Genomic DNA, 9,521 nt, shown 5'->3' on the forward strand with positions numbered 1-9,521 from the left:
TGTGTTGGGCACGGGGGGATTAGTGAGGTTCCCCTCCCCCCAAGTGTTAGCAGTAATGAAGGACACTCTTTGTACAAGACGCCAACACGAGCACTTCCACACAGGATTCCACGCTGTGCTTCTGTTTCACCAGGAAGAAATCCTGAATGTCAGCCAGGCTTGTACTCATCAATTCATTCAGCCAGTCTCTGAGGGCTGGTCCTTCTACTGAGTGCTGCCTAGGGTGAGGCTGAGGACCGTGCCCCTGGAGAGCTGCCAGCCTAGGTGCAAACACAGAACCTTCATTCATGCAATGACATCAGAGCAGCCCATCACAACACTGCCCCAACTGCATCAGAGCAGTTGCACCTGATAAGTTTCCCAGGGGTTACCTGAGGAGCAAAGACAAGTGTGTGCGGCCCAAAGGAGACAGCATATAGGGCCTGCACGCTGAAGACCGCCCCAAATGCTGGCCCAGCTTTCTTCACCAGGGAGGGTCAGATTCCAAAGCTGACTAAGCCAGTCAGCATGAGGCCCAGACCCAAATCCCACTGCCAGCCACTTCTGCTGCTGAAAAGGAAATAGGACCGAAAATGTAGACTTCAAGGGCAAACACTGGATCACCCTTGGGAGTAGCTTCCAGAGCTCTGGGTAACATCCTGGAGGCAGAAGAGAAAGGTTTGCCCTGCCCCCCAGCCCACAGTCTCCAGCATCACCAGCCTTTCTGGAAAGCCTTCCAAAATCAATTTCAGCCCAGCCAGGAGCAGGGCCAAGTTGACAGAGGGCTGAGCCAGAGCTCCCGTGCACTCACACCTTTATCTTTCTCTTCCTCTTAGACTTGAGTGCTTGCCAGGTGTGCATTCCAGAGTCAGTGCAAGTGTCCCTGGCTCTCTTTCATCCCTTCCCAGGCAAAAAGAGGCCACCCACCCATGGAAAAGCCACTGTTGTCAATCTGTCCCCAGAACTCTTGCTCAAGGTGGCAGTGAGGCTTTGGTGCCAGCCAGGGTTTGCTTTGGAATCCGGGAGCTCCCATCAAAGGTGGTGGGCTATGGGGCCCTGAATGAATGGCAGAGGGGCATGGGAGTAGCGATAAGGGTCGTTCAGGACTTGGAAATATAGTTGGCCCCGGGTATGCGCTGGAGCTGGCTCCTTCTGGCCCATTAGCACCAGATGCTATATTTTCAGAAGTTTTGTGAGTCAGTCATTAAGCATAGCACTTATTTTAAAATATATAAAATTACAATTAAATAAATTATATTGAAAACTAAGGTAATCAATGTCCCAAAACTCATCATATCCTAATCATTTTCGTTTTTGTTTTTGTTTTTGTTTGAGACAGAGTTTCGGTCTTGTTGGCCAGGCTGGAGTGCAGTGGCACGATCTCAGTTCACCACAACCTCTGCCTCCCGGGTTCAAGCGATTCTCCTGCCTCAGCTTCCCAAGTAGCTAGGATTACAGGCATGTGCCACCACGCCCGGCTAATTTTTTTGTATTTTTAGTAGAGACGGGGTTTCTCCATGTTGGTCAGGCTGATCTCGAACTCCCAGCCTCTGGTGATCCTCCCGCCTCGGCCTCCCAAAGTGCTGAAATTACAGGCGTGAGCCACCGCGACCAGCCTTCATTTTACTATTACCTGTGCTCTTCAGATTATTTATGTCTACAGTATCTGTAGAGTTGAAATACTGTATAATAGTGTGCAGTTGCGTCTCTTCCCAACATCACATTGAAGTTAAGTGCTTGAAATCAGCCATGGTGGGAACACTTACAACTCAGAAATCAGCAAATGCTATAAATCAGGCTTGATCTATTCTTTTGTTGTCTATCTACAGGAAAGAAAGCAATAGAAACAATGTTAATAATGCAGATAAAACTCAAAGGTGTGCCATATCTATAGCTGTTAGATTGTGAGTCATACCAAAAAATGAGAAAACAGTCTTCCAGAGTTTGAAAACCACTAACCTATTCAGCAAAGAAATCGGCCACGCACGGTGGCTCACATCTGTAATCCCAGCACTTTGGGAGGCCGAGGCTGGCGGATCACTTGAGGCCAGGAGTTCAAGACCAGTCTGGCCAACATGGCCAAACCCTGTCTCTACTAAAAATACAAAACAGCCAGGTGTGGTGCCGTGCGCCTGTAATCCCAGCTACTCAGGACACTTAGGCATGAGAATCACCTGAACCCGGGAGGTGGAGGTTGCAGTGAGCCGAGATCACACCCCTGCACTCCAGCCTGGGCAAACAGAGTGAGACTCCATTAAAAAAAAAATAGAAATCACTCACATTGTGGACAAATGAATGCAGTTCTGACATCATTGTTTCTCACTTAAATGAAAATATCAACCAACATTCATGTCAGAATTACATTTGTTCAGCCAGGCACGGTGGCTCATGTTTGTAATCCCAGCACTTTGGGAGGCCAAGGCGGTTGGATAATTTGAGGTCAGGAGTTCGTTAGGCTGGCCAACATGGTGAAACTTCGTCTCTACTAAACATACAAAAAATTAGCTGGGCATGGTGGCACACCCCTGTAATCCCAGCTACTCGGGAGGCTAAGGCACGAGAATCGCTTGAACCTGGGAAGCAGAGGTTGCAGTGAGCCGAGATCATGCTACTGCACTCCAGCCTGGGCAACAGAGTGAGACTCTGTCTCAAAAAAATAAAATAATAATAATAATAATAATAATAATAATAATAGTAAAGTTCTGGGTAACAGTAGATTAAATGTTTATTTAATCCATTCATCCAACTAATATTTATTGAGCATCTACTATGTTTACTGAGTGTTGATTAGGTGCCAACCTGTAATAGCTGCTCAGGGGGCTGAGGCAGGAGAATTGCTTGAACCCAGGAGGCGGAGGTTACAGTGAGCCGAGATCGTGCCACTGCACTCCAGCCTGGGCAACAAGAGCAAAAATTCTGTCTCAAAAAAAAAAAAAAAAAAAAAGAACAAAAAAGAACTACATTTGTTCAAGTGCAACAAGAGTTGGGCAACAATCGATGAAAGCATTCTGTGAGAATCACTTGGCTATATTGTATTTACAACAAATAATATTGTATATTTTATTGTTATGGATAATTCGTGTACTACATATCCTTTACATCAGTAAAATTTGTAATTAATTAGCTTATGTACATAAACATACACAAACATACACATACCTTACCCCACCCAGAGAGCTGGTCATTAAACATTTACAAACACACCACTGGTTAAGCCCAAGGTTCACAACTACTTTGGCACCAGAAACACAAGGTTCAAAGGTCCCAGAGGTACTCCAACCCTGACCAGAACATGATGGAGTACAGACAACGTGGCTAGAAAACATCTACGTGTTAAAAAAGCAAAGCAAACAAAAACTTTTTTTTTTTTTTTTTTTTTTTTTGCTCTCACTAGGCCATAAACTCCATGAAGGTAGGAACTTCATTTCTGTCATTCATAGTGGTATCTTTGGTACCTAGTCAGCTCAATCAGTTTTTGTTTTTTGGTTTTTTTTTTGGTGTGTTTTGTTTTGTTTTGTTTGAGATGGCGTCTCACTCTGTTGCCCAGGCTGGAATACAGTGGCCTGATCTCGGCTCACCATAACCTCCGCCTCCCAGGTTGAAACAATTCTCCTGCCTCAGCCTCCAGAGTAGCTGGGGTTACAGGCATGCGCCACCATGCCCAGCTAATTTTTGTGTTTTTTAGTAAAGAAAGGGGTTTCACTATGTTGGCCAGGCTGGTCTCGAACTCCTGACCTCGTGATCCACCTGCCTCGGCCTCCCAAAGTGCTGGGATTACAGGCGTGAGACACCGCGCCCAGCCAAAAGCCCATTACTGTTTTTTTGTTTTTTGGTTTTGTTTTGTTTTGTTTTGTTTTGTTTTTGAAACAGAGTCTCACTCTATTGCCCAGGCTGGAGTGCAGTGATGCAATCTTGGCTCACTGCAACCTCCGCCTCCCAGGTTCAATTGATTCTCCTGCCTCAGCCTCCTGAGTAGCTGGGATTACAGGCGCATGCCACCATGCCCGTCTAACCTTTTTTTTTTTTTTTTTTTTTTTCTATTTTTGGTAGAGACGGGGTTTTGCCATGTTGGCCAGGCTGGTCTCCAACTCCTGGGCTCATGTCATCCACCCACCTTGGCCTCCCAAAGTGCTGGGATTACAGGCGTAAGCCACCGTGCCCGGACAGTTTTTGTTTTTGAGACAGACTCCCACTCTGTCACCCAGGCTGGAGTGCAGTGGTGTGATCTCAGCTCACTGCAACCTCTGCCTCACAGGTTCCAACAATCCTCCCGCCTCAGCCTCCTGAGTAGCTGGGATTACAGGTGTGCACCACCACACCCGGCTAATTTTTGTATTTTTGGTAGAGATGGGGTTTCACCATGTTGGCCAGGCTGGTCTCAAACTCCTGACCTCAAATGATCCACCCACCTCAGTCTCCCAAAGTGCTGGGATTACAGGCGTGAGCCACCGCGCCCGGCCGGGAATTCTTATATACCAGAAGGAGGGCATCACTTGACGTTTGGGAAAGGTGTGTTTTGCGGTAAGTTGGAAAGAGGTTGTTTGTTGATTGGTTTATTTTTTAGAGATGGGGTCTCGCTATGTCGCCTAGGTTGACCTCGAACTCCTGGGCTCAAATAATCCTCCGCCCTCAGCCTCCTGAGTATCTAGGACTATAGGCATGCACCACCACACCTAGCTTGGACAGGTGTGGTTTTATTTTCATTTTTTCACATTTTTTAATTTTTTTAATTCTTTTTATTTCAGTGGCTTTTGGCGTACAAGTGGTTTTTGGCTACATGGATGGATTATATAGTGGTGAATTCTGAGATTTTAGTGCACCCGTCACCCAAGTAGTGTACATTGTATCCATTTTACAGTTTTTTTATCCTTCACCCACTCCCACCCTCCCTTTCTGAGTCTCTAGTGTCCATCATACCGCTCCATATGCCTTTGTGTACTGATAGCTTAGCTCTCACTTCTGAGAACATACAGTATTTGGTTTTCCATTCCTGAGTTACTTTACTTAGAATCATAGCCTCCAGCTCCATCAAAGTTGCTGCAAAAGACATAATTTCATTCTTTTTCTTTTTTTTTGTTTGGAGATGGAGTTTTGCTCTTGTCGCCCAAGTTGGAGTGCAATGGCTCGATCTCAGCTCACTGCAACCTCCACCTCCCAGGTTCAAGTGATTCTCCTGCCTCAGCCTCCCAAGTAGCTGGGATTACACATGCTTGCCACCACGCCTGGCTAATTTTTGTATTATTAGTAGAGATGGGGTTTCACCACATTGGCCAGGCTGGTCTCGAACTCCTGACCTCAGGTGATCCACACACCTCAGCCTCGGGAGAATCGCTTGAACCCGGGAGGCGGAGGGTGCACTGAGCCGAGATCATGCCACTGCACTCCAGCCTGGAGGACAAGAGCAAAACTCTATCTCAATAATAATAATAATAATAATAATAATGGCCATTCTGGCTGGGGTAAGGTGGTATCTCATTCTGGTTTTAATTTGCATTTCCCTGATGATTAGTGATGTTGAGCATTTTTTATGTGTGTGTTGGCCGTTTGTATATCTTCTTTTAAGAAATATCTCTTCATGTCATTTGCCCCCTTTTTAATGGGATTATTTGTTTGTTCGTTTTTTCTTGCTGATTTGAGTTCCTTGTAGATTCTGGATATTACTCGTTTGTTGGATGCATAGTTTGCAAATATTTTCTTCCATTTTGTGGGTTCTGTTTACTCTGATGATTATTTCTTTTGCTGTGCAAGAAGCTTTTTAGTTTAATTAGGTCCCATTTATTTTTGTTTTTGTGGCATTTGCTTTTGGGGTCTTAGTCATAAATTCTTTGCCTGCCTAGGCAAAGAATGTCCAGAAGAGTTTTTCCTAGGTTTTCTTCTATAATATTTTATGATTTCAGGTCTTAGATTTAAGTCTTTGATCCATCTCAAGTTGATTTTTGCATAAGGTGAGAGATAGGGATCCAGTTTCATTCTTCTACATGGGATTAGCCAGTTTGCCCAGCACCATTTACTGAATAGCGTATCCTTTCCCCAACTCATGTTTTCGTATGCTTTGTCAAAGATCAGTTGGTTATAAGTATTTGGCTTTATTTCTGGGTTCTCTATTCTGTTCCATTGGTCTAATATAACTACTTTTATTTTATGTTTATTATTTGAGACAGAGTCTCTCCCTGTCGCCCAGGCTGGAGTGCAGCGGCGTGATCTCGACCCACCGCAACCTCTGCCTCCCAGGCTCAAGTGATTCTCCTGCCTCAGCCTCCTGAGTAGCTGGGATTACAGGCACGCACCACCACGCCCGGCTAATTTTCATATTTTCAGTAGAGATGAGGTTTCACCATGTTGACCAGCCTAGTCTCGAACTCCTGATCTCAGGTGATCCACACGCCTCGGCCTCCCAAAGTGGTGGGATTACAGATGTGAGCCACTGTGCCCAGCTAATGTAGCTACTTTTATATCAGTACTATTTTGTTTTGGTAACTATAGCCTTGTAGTATAATTTCAAGTCCGGTAATGTGATACCTCCAGATTTGTTCTTTTTGCTTAGGATTGCTTTGGCTATTCTGGCTCTTTTTTAGTTCCATATGAATTTTAGGATTTTTTTTTTTCTGATTCTGTGAAAAATGATGTTGGTATTTTGATAGGAATTGCATTGAATCTGTAGATTGCTTTTGGCAGTATGGTCATTTTCACGATATTGACTCTACCCATCCATGAGCATGGAATGTGTTTCCATTTGTTTGTGTCATCTATGATTTCTTTCAGCAGTGTTTTGTAGTTCTCCTGCTAGAGTTCTTCCAGAGAGGTATGTTTTTAATAAAATAACTTATCTTTAAATGGAAGCAAAAACGTGTAGAAAACATCCCAATTGGTGAGTCGGACTGAAAAGAAATACTGCAATTTCTGAAAGCTTTGGATTAATTCACACCTGATAGTTTACCAAAAGACTCAAAGATGACATTTGGGTCTTCATGTCCCATGATGACCTTGTCTGAGTCAGAGGAATCCATGGCTCAGCCACAGGGTGGCATTTTATGTTCTTGTGTTCTCACATCCTTCAAACGTCCTCACTGCTGCATATGCACACCCACACCTTCTTCACACATCCTGAAACCACTGCCCGAAGACAGGCCAGGTGATCGGCAAAATGAAGCCTCTCAGCTTCCAGTGAGCAGACAGAAGGCTACTTCTCAGCCCCTCCTTCCCCTTGCTACTTCCCAGGGGAGACACAGGCTGTGGCCCTGTGATTTTTAGGAGCAGTCCCTGTCCCCAGTTGCAGTATGGGTTCAACTCCCAACGATTTGTTAGTCTTAGGCCTCTTGCTCTGCCTGTATTTTATGATGTTCAGAACAACTCTATGAAAATGATAAGGCTGGCATTTTTCAATCCTGCCTCTGCACTGCAGGTAGGGGTGAAGCCTCTTCAATAGTGTTTTCCTGCTGGGCATGGTGGCTCATGCCTGTAATCCTAGCACTTCGGAAGGCTGAGGCAGGAGGATTGCTTGAACCTAAGAGGTCAAAGCTGCAGTGAGCCATGATTGTTCCATTGCACTCCAGCCTGGGCAACAGCGTGAGACCCTGCCTGAAAAAGAAAAAAAAAAAAAAACAATGTAGTGTTTTTTTCTTACTACTTCTCTTTTCAGAATGCTTTCAACTGGCTGCTATTTTGAGTCCAAATTCATGGCATGACCTTCAAAAACATGTTATCATTAATTCAGCACTTACTATGTGCCAGACGTTGAATCTCTTGTATCCCCTGAACCTAGTAACAACTGTAGGACAGGTATGCCACTGTCTTTCAAATGAGTGAGCAAATCCTCAGAACAGCCAGAAAAGCAGGTATTATGATTCCCCATTCTATTAATGAGAAGACTGAGGCCTAGAGAAGTTAAGCCATTTGCCTGAGGTCACAGTTAATAAGAAGAAAAATCAAGATTCAAACCCAGGTCTGTCTGATTCTAAATCTTGGGGATGCTATATATATAGATCTTTTTATTTTATTTTATTGTGAGATGGAGTCTTGCTCTGTCACCCAGGCTGGAGTCAGTGGCACAATCTCTGCTCACTGCAACCTCTGCCTCCCAGGTTCAAGTGATTTTCGTGCCTCAGCCTCCCTAGTAGCTGAAACTACAGGCGTGCATCACCACACCCAGCTAATTTTTGTCTTTTTTGGTAGAGACGGGGTTTCACCATGTTGCCTAGGCTGGTCTCAAACTCCTGGCCTCAACTGATCCACCCACTTCGGCCTCCCAAAGTGCTGGGATTACAGGCGTGAGCCACAGTGTCCGGTCATACATGGCTTTTTAAGTCTTCACCCTCAGCATCCAGAGAGCAGGCAGACAGGAACGTTCTGGCCTAGCAGACACAGCCCTGTGATATTTTTGGTTCCAGTTATTACCGTGGAGATGGTCGCAGCTTTCCAGGCAGATGGAAGCACGCCAGCTGCCCCATCTAGATACCGCCCTCCACAAATCATACTCTGAGGATTGCCATATAATAAAGCAGCTGCCCCTGGGAACTCCCACAGCCTTCCCAGGATAAACACACCGTTGGCCAGCCCCAACCGCTGGTCCACCCCTGGAAGAAGGACTTCTCGGAAAACCTGGTGGTAGAAGGATTTCCTTCTAGGGAGCTGCTGTGCAGCCAGTAACCAGGGCTGCTCTCAGGGAGGATGGCTCCACCTTTCACTGTGCGGGCCTCCCTGTAGCCAGCTCTGTTCCTGTGGAACCTACTGACCTCTTGTGGGCAGAGTGTAAATGCGCTGCAGCTGGACAGCCTCAGAGGGTGCCGGCTTCAGCCAGCTCCTCGGTTTGATTTATCTCTGACAATGCTGGAGTGTGCTGGTCTCTTGACCTCGCTACGCCTTGGTTTCCTCACCTGTACAATGGGGATAAACAAAGATCCCTGTCCTACCTGAAAACATGAGAAAATACTTTTTTTTTTTGAGACAGAGTCTCGCTCTGTTGCCCAGGCTGGAGTGCAGTGGCGCGATCTTGGCTCACAGCAACCTCCGCCTCCTGGGTTCAAGCGATTCTCCTACCTCAGCCTCCTGAATAGCTGGGACTACAGGCATGCGCCACCATTACCAGCTAATTTTTGTATTTTTAGTAGAGGCGGGGGTTTCACCATGCTGGTCAGGCTGGTCTCGAACTCCTGACCTCGTGATCCACCCGCCTCAGCCTCCCAAAGTGCTGGGATTACAGGTGTGAGCCACTGTGCCTGGCCAAGAAAAGGCTTTAATTTAAAGGAGGGAAATATATCAGTAAATTCAAGATGCCAAGGTCCCAGGTGGACACTCACAAAATTGCAGTACCTGACCAGAATGATTAGATATTATCCAACAGTGCTCATTAACCTTTTTCAGTTTGCAGCACACATAGAAAATGATATTTGTCTTGCACAAAGAAGGAGCCTTCTTGTGGCCAGAGCTGCCCCAGGGTCAGCCCAGCTTCCCCAAAGGCTGAGAGCCGCAACATCTCAGGGTTCCTGGAATCCTTTTGCAGCCCGTGGGGTTGACAGATGTGACTGTATTATACAAGCAGCTGC

The 9,521-nt window shown here is 45.8% G+C and overlaps 1 long non-coding RNA gene across 1 annotated transcript; it reads right to left on the bottom strand.

The window, feature by feature from the left end:
- Nucleotides 1-1,290: 1,290 nt before the first annotated feature.
- Nucleotides 1,291-3,714, bottom strand: LOC144338806 (uncharacterized). The gene is made up of 3 exons (XR_013413189.1): nucleotides 3,537-3,714; nucleotides 2,128-2,602; nucleotides 1,291-1,425 (listed from the first exon to the last, which is right to left on the bottom strand). It is a non-coding gene; the product is annotated as an uncharacterized LOC144338806 (long non-coding RNA).
- Between the last annotated feature and the right edge of the window lie 5,807 nt (nucleotides 3,715-9,521).

The sequence above is a fragment of the Macaca mulatta genome, chromosome X (assembly GCF_049350105.2).
Source record: "Macaca mulatta isolate MMU2019108-1 chromosome X, T2T-MMU8v2.0, whole genome shotgun sequence".
NCBI lineage: Eukaryota > Metazoa > Chordata > Mammalia > Primates > Cercopithecidae > Macaca > Macaca mulatta.